Source organism: Dama dama, chromosome X, assembly GCF_033118175.1.
Source record: "Dama dama isolate Ldn47 chromosome X, ASM3311817v1, whole genome shotgun sequence".
NCBI lineage: Eukaryota > Metazoa > Chordata > Mammalia > Artiodactyla > Cervidae > Dama > Dama dama.
Window position 1 is genome coordinate 140,322,515 of NC_083714.1, and position 20,139 is coordinate 140,342,653.

General features: G+C 46.2%; 2 non-coding genes across 2 annotated transcripts; both read right to left on the reverse strand.

Moving 5' to 3' along the window:
• Positions 1–441: 441 nt before the first annotated feature.
• On the reverse strand, positions 442–549 carry LOC133053280 (U6 spliceosomal RNA). Its single transcript, XR_009692210.1, has one exon. It is a non-coding gene; the product is annotated as a U6 spliceosomal RNA (small nuclear RNA).
• A 16,410-nt stretch (positions 550–16,959) lies between these two features.
• Positions 16,960–17,067, reverse strand: LOC133053281 (U6 spliceosomal RNA). Its single transcript, XR_009692211.1, has one exon. It is a non-coding gene; the product is annotated as a U6 spliceosomal RNA (small nuclear RNA).
• Positions 17,068–20,139: the final 3,072 nt, after the last annotated feature.

Sequence of the window (20,139 nt, forward strand, 5' to 3'; positions counted from 1 at the left end):
TTTGGGGGCACTGTAACATGCATTGTGTAATTTTATTTTCTTCTTATCAACATAGTTGGATGCTTTCATGAACTAATCATTCATTAAAATAGTCTGTCTTCTCCTAATGAAACTAGTTGATTGTATTAACTAGATCAAAGTGTCTACCACATATTTTGTGAAACTCAAAGATAATTTGTTAAAATTCAACGCACCTAATTTCAGGGTTGAAAGATGGGTATCTTTACTTTAAAATGGTGGGGAAATCTACCAGAAAGAACAACCTACCAATTAATGCACACTATAGAAGCACATGCAGAGTCCTATTTTTTAATACTTAAAGCAGTCAAGAAGGCAAATAAAACATTGCAAGTTGGATGCAATCTTAAGTTTTCTTTCAATAAACTTTAAAAATATTCTGTGAGTCATATTCATAGTATTTTTTTAATGCTCAAAATTTTAAAAACTATGGAACGCTTCGATGAATTTGTGTGTCATCCCTGCGCAGGGGCCATGATAATCTCTGTATCATTCGAGTTTTAGTAGATGTGCTATTGAAGCTTCTAGCACTGTAACATTATTTTGGTTGTACAAAACCACCGTGGTTATAACGGGGCATCTGAAAGCACCATGTAGTACAAACACCTGCTTTATCTCCTAAACGAAAAGCTTTTTAAATTTTCGGATATGACACATTGAGTCTTGTCACTTTGTGCAAGTTAGCACTTCTGCTTATAGGAGGTTCTGCCACTGTGACACGCACACAGTAGCAGCGCACAGCCTCCTGAGACTGGCAAGGTCAGCTGAGGGTTTGACTTACTTGCCATCAACTGCTGTAATCGAAAAATAGATGGATATTGCTCATTCTTGTGTAATATTGACTCCATGCACCTAAAATAGGCTTTAAAGACTTACTATGTTTCGACGCTCCCTTTACCATTTAAATGATTTTTGTTATTTAGGTTTATGTGCATAAACACATCATCATCCATCCAGCCTTCACAGCCATCAGGGTGGGCACGTCACCCCTTAGATGCCGCCCGAGAACCTCAGAGAATGGTCGTGAACATGTAACGTGGTTCTCAGAAAGCCTTGCCTCTGCGCTTGGTAGAGCGCACACTCTGAAGTGTGCTGTGAGAAAGATCTGATTTAGCAGGATTATTCGTTGTCCCCCTGGGAACTTGGTTCCTCTTAATTTGGGCCTGTGGAAAGGGGAGTGGGCAACGGGTGACAACTGGAGGCACCCGCAACTAGAAAGTCAGTGTCAGCTGAGGATGCTACAGGAAGAAGAAAAAGCACCAGAAAGTTCTGTTGCCCTGAGCACATCAGTGGATTTGTGCAGCGCCGTCAACTCCTGCGTGCTCGCTCGGTCGTGTCCGACTCTGACACCCACGGACTGTAGCCCACCAGGCTCCTCTGCCCATGGAATTTCCCAGGCAAGAACACTGGAGTGGGTTTCCCTGCCCTCCTCCAGGGGAGCTTCCCGACCCAGAGATCAAATCCGGGTCTCCTGCCTCTCCTGCGTTACGAGCAAATTCTTTACCACTAAGCCACTGGAGAAGCCTGTGTGTGTGACCTTATTAACTTTTCTCCAAAGAATTACCCCCACACACTCTGGCCAATAATGGGGATCCCCCAAAGTGCTCAGATTCCTCAGTCACCTTATATTCTTAAACGTCCTGCCAAGATTGGGATCCAAGGTCATGGTTTAAAGCAGAAATCCCATTTCAGCCTGTTGGTGGCAAGGACACAGCAGGGAAATGGGCAGAGTCTAGGGCTTGTCTTCAGAGAAAGCTCCAGGCCCCAACAAGCATGTGTGCCTGTGCTGCTAAGGCATCAGACCTCTGAGGCTGGGCACAAAAGGCCTTGGGAACCCACGCATGAAATTTCAAACGATTCCTCAAGAAACTAAAAATAGAGTTGACATATGATCCAGCAATCCCACTCCTGGCCACGTATCTGGACAAAAGCATAATTCTAAAAGATGCATGCTAGCTCATAGCAACACTACTTACAATAGCCAAGACATGGAAACAGTTTGTGCTATAAGAAGCCTTCCTCCGCCATGTCTTCTGGGTTTCCTCTGGGGGAGTTGCTAAGCACAGCTGGCCTCCTCAGGGGCTTGGGGATGTCCTAGGTCAGTATTTGCACCTGAAAACAGACAACGTTCATTTTTCTAATAAAAAGAACTTAAGGGACAATGAGACAGGATATGCCTCCCGAGGGAAGGTCACACCATACCCTACAGACTAGCCAAAGATATTGAACTTGAGCCCATTCAGCTCTCTGGATCCAGATGACAGCAGAAGGGAATAAAGGAAACAAGGCCACGGCTGCATCACCCAAGAAGAGGACACAGCAAAGCCCAGACCCTGAAAAATGGTGTGGGTCGAATGGCCGGAATTTTTCAACAGATAAATTATAAGAATGGGACAGAAAGGAATCTGGATTCAAGGACTCAAAAGTCACACCAAGGATTTTGAAATGCGCTAGACCAAATGACGACGACTAGGGAGAGACCCTGTGTAATGAAATGATAAAGAAGCAAAAGGAAGTGATTACTGTGCAAGAGCAGTGGGTCCCCGGGGCTGGGCCTGAGATGGGCATTGGGAGGGGCTGGCGAGCTCGAGTTCTTGACCTGCATGGTGGTTAGAAGGGTGTTTATCTTGTAAAAATTCATTAAGGTACACTGGATTTCGTAGTAAAGATGCAAAAAGAGAAACGTACACTGTGGACAGAGAATGTTGCCTGCCATTTCAGTAAACAAGGGATGTTGAGACCATGAAGCTACCAGCCACCGCTGTCGCCCCAAGGGTGGGCCCTGAGTGGATTCAGGATGGAGAAAAATAGGATACTGCCCCCAGATAGTTAAAGTGTATATCATAGGAATGATTTCAATGGGCCCAGACTCTTGCATCTTCCCATACTAAAATCATTAACTTGAGATGTGTGCTTTTGTGATTAGCAGTAATCTTTTGATGTTCTGATGGTTGACTACGTATTTTTTTCTCAGCAAAAATCTTCCTGTATATTCTGGCTCCTCCCTGACCTCTTTTTTGCCCCACTGGGTGGCTTACAGGATCTTAGTTCCCTTAGATCCCTTAGTTCTCCAACCAGGGATTGAACCTGTGCCCCCTGCATTGGAAGCACAGAGTCCCAACCACTGGTCCACCAGGTAACTCCCCTGCCCCCTTAGCATTTTGGAGCAGTCTCTGAGAACTAAGAGACTGCATCCCGGGCTCGAGACCTCTGTGAGTTTGCCAAATAAAACATAATTTGGGGGAGTTCTCTGGACGCCTAATGGTTAGGATTCTGTGCTTTCACTGACAGGGCTGGGGTTTGGTCCCTGGTTGGGGACTGAGATGCCACAGTTAGGTTTGCGTTTCTTTCCTCAGTCGACTACACACAACTCCATTCTGTCTCTCTCTGGAGTCAGAGTCGCACACGGAGACACATGCTAATGGGAAGGTTGTTTGGTGAGCAAGAAATCAAGAGAGTTCTCCCTGTTAAGAGGCACTAGATTTCAATGTTGGGGCTTCTCTCCTCACACGAGGGATGGCCTTGGAAATGGAGCCTTTGTTTTTGAACTTCTCATTTTTTGACCGAGATTCTCTCTTTCCCAGAGAATGGACTTGAATGGGCGTTGCCAACCTGGCCTCACTGACTCCCCCTTTTCTAGGTTTCCACTCTTCTGATGAGATACAGTGCCTCTCGAGATTTGTCAGTACCTTTGATCATATTATAGGGTATGACGAGGTCTGCTAATTTACTGCCAGCAAAGACAGTGTAGTAGTGGCAGCTTGTGTGTGTGTGTGTTGTGTAAAACTAAGAGCGAGCAATGAGCACACTCAGGATGTCACACACCGGAGGTAGTTGGCTATATTAATCCGGGAGTCTGTATCACAGGGTCTAGCTACTGCAAATGTTTCTGTTAGCCACAGCTGACTCAACAGCAGAGATTTTGCTAAGTAGTGAAATGAAGGTTAGAAATGGATTTTCATGGGTGAAATTAGTAACGTGTTAGCCAGTATGATGGGTGTCAGTAATGGGCTGCTGCTGCTAAGTCACGTCAGTCGTGTCCGACTCTGTGCGACCCCATAGACGGCAGCCCAACAGGCTCCTCTGTCCCTCGGGTTTTCCAGGCAAGAATGCTGGAGTGGGTTGCCATGTCCTTCTCCAACGCATGAAAGTGAAAAGTGCAAGTGAAGTCGCTCAGTCATGTCTGACTCTCAGCGACCCCATGGACTGTGGCCTACCAGGCTCCTCCGTCCATGGGATTCTCCAGGCAAGAGTATTGGAGTGGGTTGCCATTGCCCTCTCTGAGTAATGGGCTAACAGTGGTGAAATTAATAATACTTAAGACATGTGCATTGCTTACAATGTGTGAGTCTCCTCAACCTTGCATTTACAGGGTATGAGAACCTAGCCATCTGAAGCCTGTTCCCTAAGGAGTAATACTACAGGCCAAACCTCTAAATAGCCCTGTGTCCGGCTATGAATTCTGAGGGTTCCAGTTCCCTGATCCTGGCTGTAAGGCCAACAGAATCCTGCAAGTTGATCTCTTAACCAGACAGATTGCTGGGAGCATCATTGAGCTTACTACTCCTGACAACTTTCTGCCTCAGGCTCTACGTTGTTGTTAGCATCTGAAGAGTGTTCTTATTTCAATCCTGTCAGACTCTTTGCCATCTCATGGACTGAAGCTCGACAGGATCCTCTCTGTCCATGGAATTCTCCATGCAATAACTGCAGTGGGTAGCCATTCCCTTCTCCAGGAGATTACCCCCCAGGATTCAATCTGGCCCTTCCACTTTGTAAGCGGACTCTTTCCTGTCTAAGCCATCAGGGTTACTCTAACCACTGTTTAAAAAAAAAAAAAAAGGTGTGTGCCAAAATAGGAGGGCTCAGTTCCATCCCTGGGTCATGAAAATTGTCCAGGACATTTGCTCGGTTCTGTCTGACTGGCTTTCCTATCCGTCACTAACTCCCAGGGCTTGCTCAAACGCATGTTCACCTCGGTGATGCTATCTAATCATTTTCTCCAATGTTGTCCCTTTCTCCGCCCATCTTCAATCTTTCCCGGCACCAGAAAAAATCTCCTGGAATATCCGTTCACAGTTATGAGAACCTTACTGAGCAAAGACCAAGCAATCTTACTGACCGATCAACCTGACCTGCCCCGTGAGACATCTCTATGCAGACCAAGAAGCAACAGTTAGAACTTGACATTGAAAACCAGGCTGGTTCACAATTGGGAAAGGAGTACATCAAGGCTGCATATGGTCACCCTGCTTATTTAACTTATATATAGAGTACAGCATGCGAAACCCCATGTGGCATGAGGCACAAGCTGGAATCAACATTGCTGGGAGAAACATCAAAAACCTCAGAAATGCAGATGACACCACCCTCAGGGCAGGAAGCAAAAAAGAAAACTAAAGAGCCTCTTGATGAAAGTGAAGAGGAGAGTGAAAAAGTTGGCTTAAAACTCAAGATTCAGGAAACAAAGATCATGGCATCCAGTCCCATCACTTCATGGCAAATAGATGGGGAAACAATGGAAACAGTGACAGACTTTATTTTCATGGGCTTTGAAATTGCTGTGGATGGGGACTTCAGCCATGAAATTAAAAGACGCTTGCTCCCTGGAAGAAAAGCTATGACCAACCAAGACAGCGCATTAAAAACAGAGATGTTCCTTTGCCGAGAAAGGTCCGTCCAGTCAAAGCTAAGGTTTCTCCAGTACTCATGTATGGATGTGGGAGTTGCACTGTAAAGAAACCTGAAGGCCGAAGCATTGAACCTGTTGGACTGTGATCTTGGAGAGGACGCTTGAGAGTCCCTTGGACTGCGAGGAGATCCAACCAGTCCATCCTAAAGGAAATCAGACCTGATTATTTCTTGGAAAAACTGGTGCTGACACAGAAAGTCCAATGCTTTGGCCACCTGGCGCAAAGAAATGACTTACTGGAAAAGACCCTGATGCTGGGAAGGACTAAAGGTGGGAGGAGAAAGGAGATGACAGAAAATGAGATGGTTAGATAGCACCATTGACTCAAAGGGCATGAGTATTGAGCAAGCTCCGAGAATGGGTGATACACAAGGAAACCTGAAGTGCCGCAGTCCACGGGGTTACAGAACAGTTGGACACGACTGAGAGAGTCACCCGAGCAGACCAAAGCCTAACTTCAGAATTTCACGCGATAAACACACAGATAGCTCTTCAGTATAACAACCCCAGAAAAAAAAAAAAAAAAAACAACCCTGCCTCCAAACTTTCACTTCACAAGGTCTGTTTTTGCATAGGAGGAGGTTAGGCTTGTTTATCTCACAAGGCCTCCAAAAATTGTGTACCTGGGCTTATATTCCTCCTCAGGCCTAACTAACCGAATCTTAAGTACAAGACAAAAGACTCAGCTTGAGCATGAGCAAGAATAAGCATAAGCATAGTGCGCTGTGCCTGTGCACATATGGATGAGGGAACACGCACCCCTAAGGCAGGGAGGCTGAGGGGCGTCAGGTGTAAGTCCGGGTCAAGAGTTTGCAGCAGATCTTTTCTCTTAAGTGGGTGAAGGCTCACTCATCGAAATACTATGCTTAAAAGAAATCTAGGACAAAGTGAAATAGTCTATTGAAACTATATCACACGCAGTGCATGCTGGTCATGCAAACATTCGCTGAGTCCCCGCCCCCGAGATTCACGCCTTTCCCGCCCCAGCTCCCGGGAAGCCAGCTTCCCAGTGCCCCGTTCCCAGGCCCCTGACTCTATGGTTTCTCCTCCTCGACACTCTGGGTCTGATTTCTTTTGAATAAGGATTTTGTTGACAGCTTAAGATAATGATATATGGGCGCTGCCTTTGACACAGAGTAGGTCCGCTATGATGTCCAATGAACTAGAGTGCCGAACCTCCTCTGTCGTGCCCAGACTATCTGCGACCCCATGGAGTATAGCCTTCGAGGCTCCTCGGCCCATGGACCTCCAGGCAAGAACACTGCAGTGGGTAGCCATTCCCTTCTCCAGGAGAAGCTTCCCCAGGATCCAACCTGGGTCTCCCGCTTGTGAACGAACTCTTTACTGTCTAAGCTACCAGGGTGGCTCTAATCACTGTTGAAAAACAACAACAAGGAGGAAAACCTTACTGCCAAAATAGGAAGGCCAGGTTCCACCCGTGGGTCGTGAAAATTGTCCAGTTCATTTGCTCAGTCTGTCCGACTGGCTTTCCTATCTGTCACCAACTCCCGGGGCATGCGCAAACTCACGTTCACCGAGTCGTTGATGCTATCTAATGGTTGTCCCCAAAGTCATCCCTTTCTCCTCCCGTCTTTGGTCTTTCCTGGCACCAGCAAAATCTCCTGGAAAGCCCATTCACGATTATGAGAACCTTAGTGACCGAAATCAGTTCTGAATATTCCTTGGAAGAACTGATGCAGATATTGAAACTCCCATTCTTTGGCCACCTGATGCAAAGCACTGACTTCCTGGAAACGACCCTGAGGCTGGGAAGGACTAAAAGTGGGACGTGAAAGGAGACGACAGAAAATCAGATGGTTAGACAGCACCATTGATTCAAAGGGCATGAGTATTGAGTAAGCTCTGAGAATGGGTGATAGACAGGGAAACCTGAGGCGCTGCAGTCTACGGGGTTACAAAACAGTTGGACACGTCTGAGAAACTCAACCGAGCAGAAGAAAGCCTACCCTCAGGATTTCACCCGATAACCACACAGAAAGCGCCTAAACAGAAGAGCCCCAAGAAAAAATCCTGCCTCAAAACACTCATTTCAGAAAGTCTGTTTTTGCATACAGCGATGTTGGTCTTGTGTAGCTCACAAGACCTCCAAAAACTGAGGGTAACGCAGTGTATGTTTCTCCTCGGACCTAACCATGTGAACGTTAAGCAAAAGGCAAAAGACGCGGCTTGAGCATGAACACTTCTAACACAGTTAGGGTGAGGAGCGTCACCGGTAAGTCCGGGTCAAGAGTTTGCAGCAGGTCTTTTCTCTGAAGGGAATGAAGGCTCATTCTTCAAAATACTACATTTAAGAGAAATCTACGGTAAATTGAAATTGTAACTGTACTGCACGCAGTGCATGCTGGTTATGCAAATTTTCGCTGAGTCCCCGCCCGCGAGATTCTCCCCTTTCCCCGCCCCAGCTCCCGGGAAGCCAGCTTCCATTCCCTTGTTCCCAGGACCCTGACTCCATGTTTTCTCCCCCTCGACACTCGAGTCTGGTTTGTTTTGAATAAGGATTTTGTTGACAGCTTAAGATAGTCATATATGGGCGCTGCCTTTGACACAGAGAAGGTTCACTAAAACGTCGAATGAAATAGAGTGCCAAACCTCCTCTGTCGTGCCCAGATGATTTGTGAATCCCACAGGCTGTAGCCCTCCAGGCTCCTCTGTCCATGGAATACTCCAGGGAAGGATTTTGCAGTGAGTAGACATTCCCTTCTCCAGGAGGAGCTTCCCCAGGATCAAACCTGGGTCTCCCTCTTTGTCAACGGACTCTTTACTGTCTAAGCCATCAGGGTGACTCTAATCACTATTTAAAAAAAGAAAAGGTGAATGCCAATATAGGAGGGCCCACTTCCATCACTGGGTCGTGAAAATTGTGCAGTTCATTTGCTGTGCTTATCCAATTAGCCTTCCTATCTCTCACCAATCCCCGTGCTTGCTCAAACTCATGTCCATTCAGTTGGTGAGGCCAGCTAATTGCTTTGTGCCATGTGGTCCCTTTCTCCACCTGCTTTCAATCTTTCCCAGCACCAAAATATCTCTTGGAAATCCCCATTCAAGTGTTATGAGAATCTGACCAAAGATTCCCATACAAGATGGAGGAGTAGAAGGTCGTGCCCTCATCTTCTCCTGGGAGAAGTCCAAAATTACAACTCGGTGCTGAACAACTGTCAACAGGAGAATGTTGGATCCCACCAAAAAAAGACACCCCACGTCCAGGGGCAAAGGAGAAGCCCCAGCAAGATGGTAGGAGGGTCGAAATTTTGCTTAGAATCAAATCCCATACCCACCAGTGACGCTTGGAGGGCTCAAAGAAGACCTTGTGCACACCAGGGCTCAGAGACCCCACAGAGGCTGAACCAGAACTGTGTTTGAGTGTCTCCTGTGGAGGGACGGTGGGTCAGCGTGGCCTGCCACAGGGGCAGGGGCCCTGGGTGCAGGAGCCCTCCTCATGCACACCCTGTGGCATAAGCCCTCTTGGAGGAGGTCACCATTAACCCCAACCATAGAGCGCCCGAGCAGACGATCCACAAACTGCAGAACAATCATACCAAAGAAATTCTCGCACTGTTATGAAAGTTCTAGGACCCACAAGAGATTTATCAACCTGGGGATCTGGCAAGGGAACTGAGAACCCCCAAGGAATCTGACTGTGGAGGCCAGTGGGATTTGATTACAGAACTTACACAGGACTGGGGAAACAGACTCTTGGAGGGCACAAACAAAACCCAGTGTGCCCCAGGACCCGAGAGAAAGGAGCAGGGACCCCCCACCCACAAGGGACTGACCCAGCCTTGCCCGTGAGAGTCCAGGAGTCCCTGGCAGAGGCGTGGGTTGGCAGTGTACTGCTGCAGGGTCGGGGGCACTGAGTGCAGCAGCGCCGGCCTGGGACCTTTGGAAGGAGGTGGCCATTATCTTCACTACCTCCACCTTAGTTTGGTCTCGGGTCAAACAACAGGGAGGGAAGACAGCCCCGCCCACCAACAGGAAATTGGATTAAGCATTTGCTGAGCATGGTCCCACCCATCAGAACAAGACCCAGTTTCCCCACAGTCAGTCTCTCCCAGCAGGCAGCTTCCATAAGCCTCTTATCCTTATCTGTCAGAGGGCAGACAGAATGAAAACCAGTGTCACAGAAAACTTGTCAAACTGATCACATGGCCCACAGCCTTGGCTAACTCAGTGAAACTATGAGCCATGCCGTGTTCAGCTCAGTCCAGACCCTGAGTCCTGTCAGACTCTTTGCGACCCCATGGGCTGCAGCACGCCAGGGTCCCTGGTCATCACCAACTCCTGGAACTTGCTCCAACTCATGTATATCAAGGCAGTGATGCCATCCAACCATCTCATTCTCTGTTGTCCCCTTCTCCTCAAGCCTTCCATCTTTCCCAGCATCGGGGACTTTCCCAATGATTCAGTTCCCCTATTTTGGTGGTCACCTTTTTTTTTTTTTTTTTTTTTAATTGTGATTATAATCACCCTGATGGCTTAGACAGTAAACAGTCTGCTTACAAAGCAGGAGACCCAGATTCAATCCTGGGGAAGCTTCTCCTGGAGAAGGGAATGCCTACCCCCTGCAGTATTCTTGCTTGGAGAATTCCATGGCCAGAGCAGCCTGGAGGGCTACAGGCCATGGGGTTGCAAATAGTCTGGGCATGACTGAGGAGGCTCGGCACTCAAATTCATTCGACATTAGAATGAACCTTCTCTGTGTCAAAGGCAGCGCCCATGTATCATTATCTTAAGCTGTCAACAAAATCCTTATTCAAAAGAAATCAGACCCAGAGTGTGGCGGAGGAGAAAACATGGAGTCAGGGGCCTGGGAACAATGGAATGGAAGCAGGCTTCTCAGGCGGTGGGGCGGGGAAAGGCGTGAATCTCGGGGGCGGGGACTCAGCGAATATTTGCATAACCAGCATGCACTGCACGCAATATAGACTCAATTTGCTATTTGAATTCATGGTAGATTTCTTTTACACGTAATATGTTGATGGATGAACCTTCGCACACTTAAGTGAAAAGATCTGCTGCAAACTCTTGACCCGGACTTACCCTTGACGCGAGTCATCCTCAGTGTGTTAGGAGTGCTCATTCCCAAGGTGGGTCTTTTGCCTTGTGCTGATTAGGTAAGTTTGAGCTGCGCAAGGAGCCATACCATGTGCAAATTTTTGGAGGCTTTGTGTGTCAAACAAGGCCAATATCGTTGTATGCAAAGGCAGATCTTGCAGAATGAAACTGTTGAGGCAGCGTTGTTTGTCTGGGGTTGTTATACCTAGAAGCTTTCTGAGCATCTGTTTACTGCATTAAGTATTGGTCTACTCAGTTGACACTCTCGGTTGTGTTTGACTGTTCTGTAACCCCCGTGGACTGCGGCACTTCGGGTTTCCTTATCACCCATTCTCCAAACTTACTCATACTCATGATCTTCGAATCCATGGTGCTGTCTAGACATCTCATTTTCTATCTTCTTTATTCTCCAATCTTTAGTCCTTCCTAGCACCAGGGTCTTTTCCAATAAGCCAGTTCTTCACATCAGGTGGCCGAAGTATTGGAGCTTCAGCTTCAGCATCAGTCCTTCCAAGGAACATTCAGGACTGGTGTCCTTTAGGATGGACTGGTTGGATCTCCTTGCCATCCAAGGGGCTCTCAAGCGTCCTCTCCAAGATCACAGTCCAACAGCTTCAATTCCTCGGCCCAGCGCAACTCTCACATCCATACATGAGTAATGGAGAAACCATAGCTTTGACTGGACGGACCTTTCTCGGCAAAGTAATATCTCTGCTTTTTAATTTGCTGTCTTGGTTGGTCATAGCTTTTCTTCCAAGGAGCAAGCGTCTTTTAACTTCATGGCTGAAGTCACCATCCTCAGGGATTGTAGAGCCCAAGACAGTAAACTCTGTCACTGTTTCCATCATTTCCCCATCTATTTGCCATGAAGTGATGAGACCTGATGCCATGATCTTCCTTTTCTGAATGTTGAGTTTTAAGCCAACTTTGTCACTCTCCTCTTTGACTTTTATGAAGAGGTTCTTCTGTTCTCCGCTTTCTGCCATAAAGGTGGTGTCATCTGCGTTTTTGAGGTTATTGATGTTTCTCCCGGCTGTGTTGATTCCAGCTTGTGCCTCATCCAGTATGGCATCTCACATGATGCACTCTGCATTCAAGTTAAATAAGCAGGGTGACAATATGCAGCCTTGACGTACTCCTTTCCCGATTTGGAACCGGTCTGGGTTTCAATGTCCGGTTCTCACTGTTGCTTCTTGACCTGCCTACAGATCTCTCAGGGGGCAGATCAGGTTGATCGGCCTGTAAACTTGCTTGGTCTTTGGCCAGTATGGTTCTCATAATCGTGAATACGCTTTCCAGGAGATTTTTCTGGTGCCCGGAAAGATCGAAGATGGGAAGAGAAAGGGACGACATTGGGGACAACGATTAGATAGCACCACCGACTCGGTGGACATGAGTTTGAGCATGCCCCAGGAGTTAGTGACGGATAGGAAAGCCAGTCAGACAGAACTGAGCAAGTGAACTGGACAGTTTTCTCGAGCCAGGGATGGAAGCGGGCCCTCCTATTTTGGCACTTTTTTTGTTTTTTGTTTTTTAATAGTGACTAGAGTCACCCTGATGGCTTAGACAGTAAACAGTCTGCTTACAAAGTGAGAGACCCAGATTTAATCCTGGGGAAGCTTCTCCCAGAGAAGGGAATGGCTACCCACTGCAGTATTCTTGCCCGGAGATCCATGGACAGAGGAGCCTGGAGGGCTACAGTCCATGGGATCACAAATTGCCTGGGCAGGACTGAGCACACACAGAACTCTATTTCATTTGACATCATAGTGAACCTTCTCTGTGTCAAATGCAACGCTCACACATCATTTTCTTAAGCTGTCAACAATATCCTTATTCGATGCAAATCAGACTGAGAATGTCAAGGAGAAGACATGGAGTCAGGGGCCTGGGGACAAGGGGCTGGAAGCGGGCTTCGCAGGAACTGGGGCAGGAAAGGCACGAATCTCAGTGGCGGGGTTCAGCGTTCATTGGCATAAACAGAATGCAATGCATGCAATGTAGTTTCTATTTATGACTTCAATTTATCATAATTTTTTTTGAAAATGTTTTATTTTGAAGAATGAGCCTTTATGCTCTTAGGTGGAAAGATCTGCTGCAAACTCTTGACCTGGGCTTACCCTTGATGCTCCTCAGCCTGCGGTAGACCCAGGCTCAGTTCCTGGGGAAGATTCTCCTGGAGAAGAGAATGGCTACCCTCTGCAGTGTTCTTGCCTGGGGAATCCCAAGGACAGAGGAGCCAGACGGCCTCTGGTCGGACACGACTGAGCGACTTTCAGAGAGAGCGCCACCTGGGAAAAGGAGAGCTCCCTTCGGGTGATCCCACGTTCCTGTCGCAGCTGTAATTGTTTCTCGGGCTGTGCTTTGCTCTCTGTCGTCTCAGTCACTCAGTCCTGTGGGGCTGTCAGCCACCCTACGGACTGCAACCTGCCAGGCTCCTCTGTCCGTGGAATTGTCCAGGCCAGAATACTGGAGTGAGTTTCCATTCCCTTCTCCAGAGACTCTTCCCGACCCAGAGATCGAACCCGGGTCTCCTGCATTGCAGGTGAATTGTTTACCATGTGAGTCCCAATTTTTTTCCTAATCCACAGTTATTACTACTGGATTCAGTGGTCGTCAACTTTCATAGCCGCATTATTCATAGAGGTTCGTTTTCTTTGTTCATAAACTTATGCAGGTGGGTCGTAAACTTCTGCGGTAGGTGTGTTCATTCTGTTCTCCCCCTCCCACTCCAGGATGTAATATTTGTAAAAATCCACAGAAGGTCTCAGGCTTCCCTGGTAGCTCAGCTGGCAAAGAATCCACCTTCCGTGCAGGAGACCTAGGTTCGACTCCTAGGGATCGGGAAGATCCCCTGGAGAAGAGAACAGATACCCACTCCAGTATTCTGGGCTGGAGAATTCCATGCACTGTATAGTTCATGGGAGTCATTTTAGATTCCCTCTGAGAATTGCTAATCCAAGTGCATATCTAACTTTTTATTTATGTAATGCCCATGTTTGCCTTTTCTCCAAAGACAGTGCACCAGTGCACACTCAATAGCTCTACATCAAGATTTCGCTGTTTCCCGTGCCCAGCAACTCTTGTTTTCAGGCTTTTAGAATTTTTGACTGTCTGGGAGGTGTACAATCCATCATTTAAAGTATTTGCATATGATTTCGCTGTATGGAGGAGCCATCACTTCTTCCAATCAAAGTTCTGGTGTAGGGCCTGTAGATAGTTTCCAATTGTTCTATTTTATACTCAAAGCAGTGGTTGGTTGTCCAATTCCTTCCTCAGGGCAAATCTCAAGACTGAAAATGCTGGAGTAAACGTTCCACACATTGAAATTTTTGATCCATATTACCCACCTGTCACCTGGAAAGATTTTACATTCATAGCTACAGTATTTGCATACCTTTACTCCCAAACGTGTTCAAAAGCAGCTTTAAAAAAAAAAAAAACTAAATTCTGTATATACTTAATATTTTTGCTTTTTTCATTTGCTTTTTTAAAATTTATTTTTTAATTGAAAGATAATTGCCTTCAGAATTTAATTTTAAAGGCCAAATGACAGAGGGCTCTCAGAAGAGCAAAACCCAGAATTGCTTTTTCCCATCCCAGTTCCCACTTCCCTGAAACAACCATTTGAAATCCTTAGCGGTTTCATCTGTTTGCTTCTAGAACTCATAATATGCTTAAACTGCTCTTTCTTCATTTTGATTTAAACTGTAGCAGACAGGCTAGATGCCCCCTCTGATATCAATTTGTCCTCAACCTCCAGAGGTAGCTTAGAATCCCTGAGCTTTCCAGGGTTCTGAAGCATTAAAATGTCCTTGTCCCCACTTGGCTTCAGTTACCTGCTCCCCTGTTTGGTCAGTAAGAACATGTCTCTTCTTTTTATTCCTTTACTGTCATTTCATGGGGTTTTGTGGACAGAGTAGAGATATATGGATATATTGAATCTGCCATATTCAACCTGTAATCCGAAGATACTGTAGATTTTATTATCATTATAATTATTATTATTTGGCCACACCATAGGGTTTGCGAGATGGTAGTTCCCCGTTCAGGGATTGAGCCTCTGCCCCTGCAGTGGAGTCCCAACGACTGGACCGTCAGGGAATTCCCGTTACTTTCAGAAAATTAAAAAAAAAAAAAAAAAAACACTTTGAAAATAATTGGAGTAGCATCTATGTTAGAACGTCCTCTCCAAAAATCGGTTAACACTTGGGACACGGATGGACTTTAAGAAACATGGAATCAGCTGAGCGCCCCCTACTGGAATATCTTGCCCAAAGCAGTCTGACTTTCCCTGGGGCCTCTTGGTTCAGGGCCCAGTGCTTCACAATGGTGGCGGTCCACCAAAGGAGTCGGGGAGTTTCTAAAAATCCTATGCCCAGGACTCCACCCTGGGCCAATTAAATTTTTCTCTCTGTGTGTAGGGATTGGGCGTCAGCACTTTTAAAGCTCGTAAGTGGTTCTGGAGTGCAGAGTCACTGCTTTAGGTTAGGCAGCTCACTGGTTTAGCCCGTTTATAACAGCATGGCAACATTTGGACCGTAATCCATCCCATGTTCTTGTTGTGCAGTTACTTTTGTGTGTTGTCTAGATTCTGAGTAGTGTCTGTTTTCACGCTTTAATTTCATGAGCATGTCTTCTGTTAATCTGAGTAAGGAAGCACACAGCGGCGTTAACATAGTATTGACGTGCCACACTCATTTGGCAGAGGCATAGGATTTAGCTCAGTCCTCACAGCACATTTATACTCTGCGGGAAGTCGCCATGACAGAGTGAAAACTGTCCAGTGATGTGGTCATTTTGCTGTATCTGGATTTTTGCATTGCTGGAGTGCAGCAATGGCAGAGCATATTATGGTCTTCATGATTATTATTGTGATTATAAGGTGGATACTTGAGCCGTAGTCACCAAAACCCTCCATTATTATGAATTGATCCAATGTCTATATGGGGTCGCAAGGAGTGGAACATGACTGAGCACACGCGGATGTGCTATACTAGCCACCCCGTCCCCCCGCACCACCCCGCAAAGCCTTATTGAGAACAGGCTTAATTCTTAGAGGTTCTGGCTAGTCTTGCTGAGTTTTAGCTTTAGCCTGCAAAAAATATAGTCATTGCTGATCATGGTTTTCAGAAAAGAACATGATGGGTCAATATATATCATCACGACTAGAGGAGGGGAAAATCATACAACAGATTTAGAGTAAAGGACAGTGTGGAGGGAATTCCCTGGTGGTTAGGCTTCCGTGCTTTCATTGCCGAGAGCGCGGGTTCAATCCCTGCTGGGGGAACTAAGATCCTACAAGCTGAGTGAAGACACCCCCACCAAAAACAAAGATGGCGACTTGGTTACGGTGATCTTTTATAATGAAGGACATGTTACTGAATTTGAGAAGTCTACAATGAGAGTAAAATGTGTTCTTAAAACTCAAGACTATCTCAGGGCAGTTTCAGTTCTAACAACAGGAGCTGACGGGTCCCCTATACCAGAAGAGACTTTTTAGTTTTCAGGAAAAACGGTAGCATTGCAACCCTATAGAAATCAGGATGCACTGAGCAAATGCTATAAAATATTGTAGTTTAACCACTGAAATCATAAACGGCTTGATCTAAACAAATTCCTCAGTGTGAAGATCACATAACCAAAGTGATTTGTGAGAAATGCATAACTGCATGAAATTAAAGCTTCATGAATAGATAGGTCATCTGCCATGACTTACTAGTCTTCCAAGCATCTTTGGGGGCACTGTAACATGCATTGTGTAATTTTATTTTCTTCTTATCAACATAGTTGGATGCTTTCATGAACTAATCATTCATTAAAATAGTCTGTCTTCTCCTAATGAAACTAGTTGATTGTATTAACTAGATCAAAGTGTCTACCACATATTTTGTGAAACTCAAAGATAATTTGTTAAAATTCAACGCACCTAATTTCAGGGTTGAAAGATGGGTATCTTTACTTTAAAATGGTGGGGAAATCTACCAGAAAGAACAACCTACCAATTAATGCACACTATAGAAGCACATGCAGAGTCCTATTTTTTAATACTTAAAGCAGTCAAGAAGGCAAATAAAACATTGCAAGTTGGATGCAATCTTAAGTTTTCTTTCAATAAACTTTAAAAATATTCTGTGAGTCATATTCATAGTATTTTTTTAATGCTCAAAATTTTAAAAACTATGGAACGCTTCGATGAATTTGTGTGTCATCCCTGCGCAGGGGCCATGATAATCTCTGTATCATTCGAGTTTTAGTAGATGTGCTATTGAAGCTTCTAGCACTGTAACATTATTTTGGTTGTACAAAACCACCGTGGTTATAACGGGGCATCTGAAAGCACCATGTAGTACAAACACCTGCTTTATCTCCTAAACGAAAAGCTTTTTAAATTTTCGGATATGACACATTGAGTCTTGTCACTTTGTGCAAGTTAGCACTTCTGCTTATAGGAGGTTCTGCCACTGTGACACGCACACAGTAGCAGCGCACAGCCTCCTGAGACTGGCAAGGTCAGCTGAGGGTTTGACTTACTTGCCATCAACTGCTGTAATCGAAAAATAGATGGATATTGCTCATTCTTGTGTAATATTGACTCCATGCACCTAAAATAGGCTTTAAAGACTTACTATGTTTCGACGCTCCCTTTACCATTTAAATGATTTTTGTTATTTAGGTTTATGTGCATAAACACATCATCATCCATCCAGCCTTCACAGCCATCAGGGTGGGCACGTCACCCCTTAGATGCCGCCCGAGAACCTCAGAGAATGGTCGTGAACATGTAACGTGGTTCTCAGAAAGCCTTGCCTCTGCGCTTGGTAGAGCGCACACTCTGAAGTGTGCTGTGAGAAAGATCTGATTTAGCAGGATTATTCGTTGTCCCCCTGGGAACTTGGTTCCTCTTAATTTGGGCCTGTGGAAAGGGGAGTGGGCAACGGGTGACAACTGGAGGCACCCGCAACTAGAAAGTCAGTGTCAGCTGAGGATGCTACAGGAAGAAGAAAAAGCACCAGAAAGTTCTGTTGCCCTGAGCACATCAGTGGATTTGTGCAGCGCCGTCAACTCCTGCGTGCTCGCTCGGTCGTGTCCGACTCTGACACCCACGGACTGTAGCCCACCAGGCTCCTCTGCCCATGGAATTTCCCAGGCAAGAACACTGGAGTGGGTTTCCCTGCCCTCCTCCAGGGGAGCTTCCCGACCCAGAGATCAAATCCGGGTCTCCTGCCTCTCCTGCGTTACGAGCAAATTCTTTACCACTAAGCCACTGGAGAAGCCTGTGTGTGTGACCTTATTAACTTTTCTCCAAAGAATTACCCCCACACACTCTGGCCAATAATGGGGATCCCCCAAAGTGCTCAGATTCCTCAGTCACCTTATATTCTTAAACGTCCTGCCAAGATTGGGATCCAAGGTCATGGTTTAAAGCAGAAATCCCATTTCAGCCTGTTGGTGGCAAGGACACAGCAGGGAAATGGGCAGAGTCTAGGGCTTGTCTTCAGAGAAAGCTCCAGGCCCCAACAAGCATGTGTGCCTGTGCTGCTAAGGCATCAGACCTCTGAGGCTGGGCACAAAAGGCCTTGGGAACCCACGCATGAAATTTCAAACGATTCCTCAAGAAACTAAAAATAGAGTTGACATATGATCCAGCAATCCCACTCCTGGCCACGTATCTGGACAAAAGCATAATTCTAAAAGATGCATGCTAGCTCATAGCAACACTACTTACAATAGCCAAGACATGGAAACAGTTTGTGCTATAAGAAGCCTTCCTCCGCCATGTCTTCTGGGTTTCCTCTGGGGGAGTTGCTAAGCACAGCTGGCCTCCTCAGGGGCTTGGGGATGTCCTAGGTCAGTATTTGCACCTGAAAACAGACAACGTTCATTTTTCTAATAAAAAGAACTTAAGGGACAATGAGACAGGATATGCCTCCCGAGGGAAGGTCACACCATACCCTACAGACTAGCCAAAGATATTGAACTTGAGCCCATTCAGCTCTCTGGATCCAGATGACAGCAGAAGGGAATAAAGGAAACAAGGCCACGGCTGCATCACCCAAGAAGAGGACACAGCAAAGCCCAGACCCTGAAAAATGGTGTGGGTCGAATGGCCGGAATTTTTCAACAGATAAATTATAAGAATGGGACAGAAAGGAATCTGGATTCAAGGACTCAAAAGTCACACCAAGGATTTTGAAATGCGCTAGACCAAATGACGACGACTAGGGAGAGACCCTGTGTAATGAAATGATAAAGAAGCAAAAGGAAGTGATTACTGTGCAAGAGCAGTGGGTCCCCGGGGCTGGGCCTGAGATGGGCATTGGGAGGGGCTGGCGAGCTCGAGTTCTTGACCTGCATGGTGGTTAGAAGGGTGTTTATCTTGTAAAAATTCATTAAGGTACACTGGATTTCGTAGTAAAGATGCAAAAAGAGAAACGTACACTGTGGACAGAGAATGTTGCCTGCCATTTCAGTAAACAAGGGATGTTGAGACCATGAAGCTACCAGCCACCGCTGTCGCCCCAAGGGTGGGCCCTGAGTGGATTCAGGATGGAGAAAAATAGGATACTGCCCCCAGATAGTTAAAGTGTATATCATAGGAATGATTTCAATGGGCCCAGACTCTTGCATCTTCCCATACTAAAATCATTAACTTGAGATGTGTGCTTTTGTGATTAGCAGTAATCTTTTGATGTTCTGATGGTTGACTACGTATTTTTTTCTCAGCAAAAATCTTCCTGTATATTCTGGCTCCTCCCTGACCTCTTTTTTGCCCCACTGGGTGGCTTACAGGATCTTAGTTCCCTTAGATCCCTTAGTTCTCCAACCAGGGATTGAACCTGTGCCCCCTGCATTGGAAGCACAGAGTCCCAACCACTGGTCCACCAGGTAACTCCCCTGCCCCCTTAGCATTTTGGAGCAGTCTCTGAGAACTAAGAGACTGCATCCCGGGCTCGAGACCTCTGTGAGTTTGCCAAATAAAACATAATTTGGGGGAGTTCTCTGGACGCCTAATGGTTAGGATTCTGTGCTTTCACTGACAGGGCTGGGGTTTGGTCCCTGGTTGGGGACTGAGATGCCACAGTTAGGTTTGCGTTTCTTTCCTCAGTCGACTACACACAACTCCATTCTGTCTCTCTCTGGAGTCAGAGTCGCACACGGAGACACATGCTAATGGGAAGGTTGTTTGGTGAGCAAGAAATCAAGAGAGTTCTCCCTGTTAAGAGGCACTAGATTTCAATGTTGGGGCTTCTCTCCTCACACGAGGGATGGCCTTGGAAATGGAGCCTTTGTTTTTGAACTTCTCATTTTTTGACCGAGATTCTCTCTTTCCCAGAGAATGGACTTGAATGGGC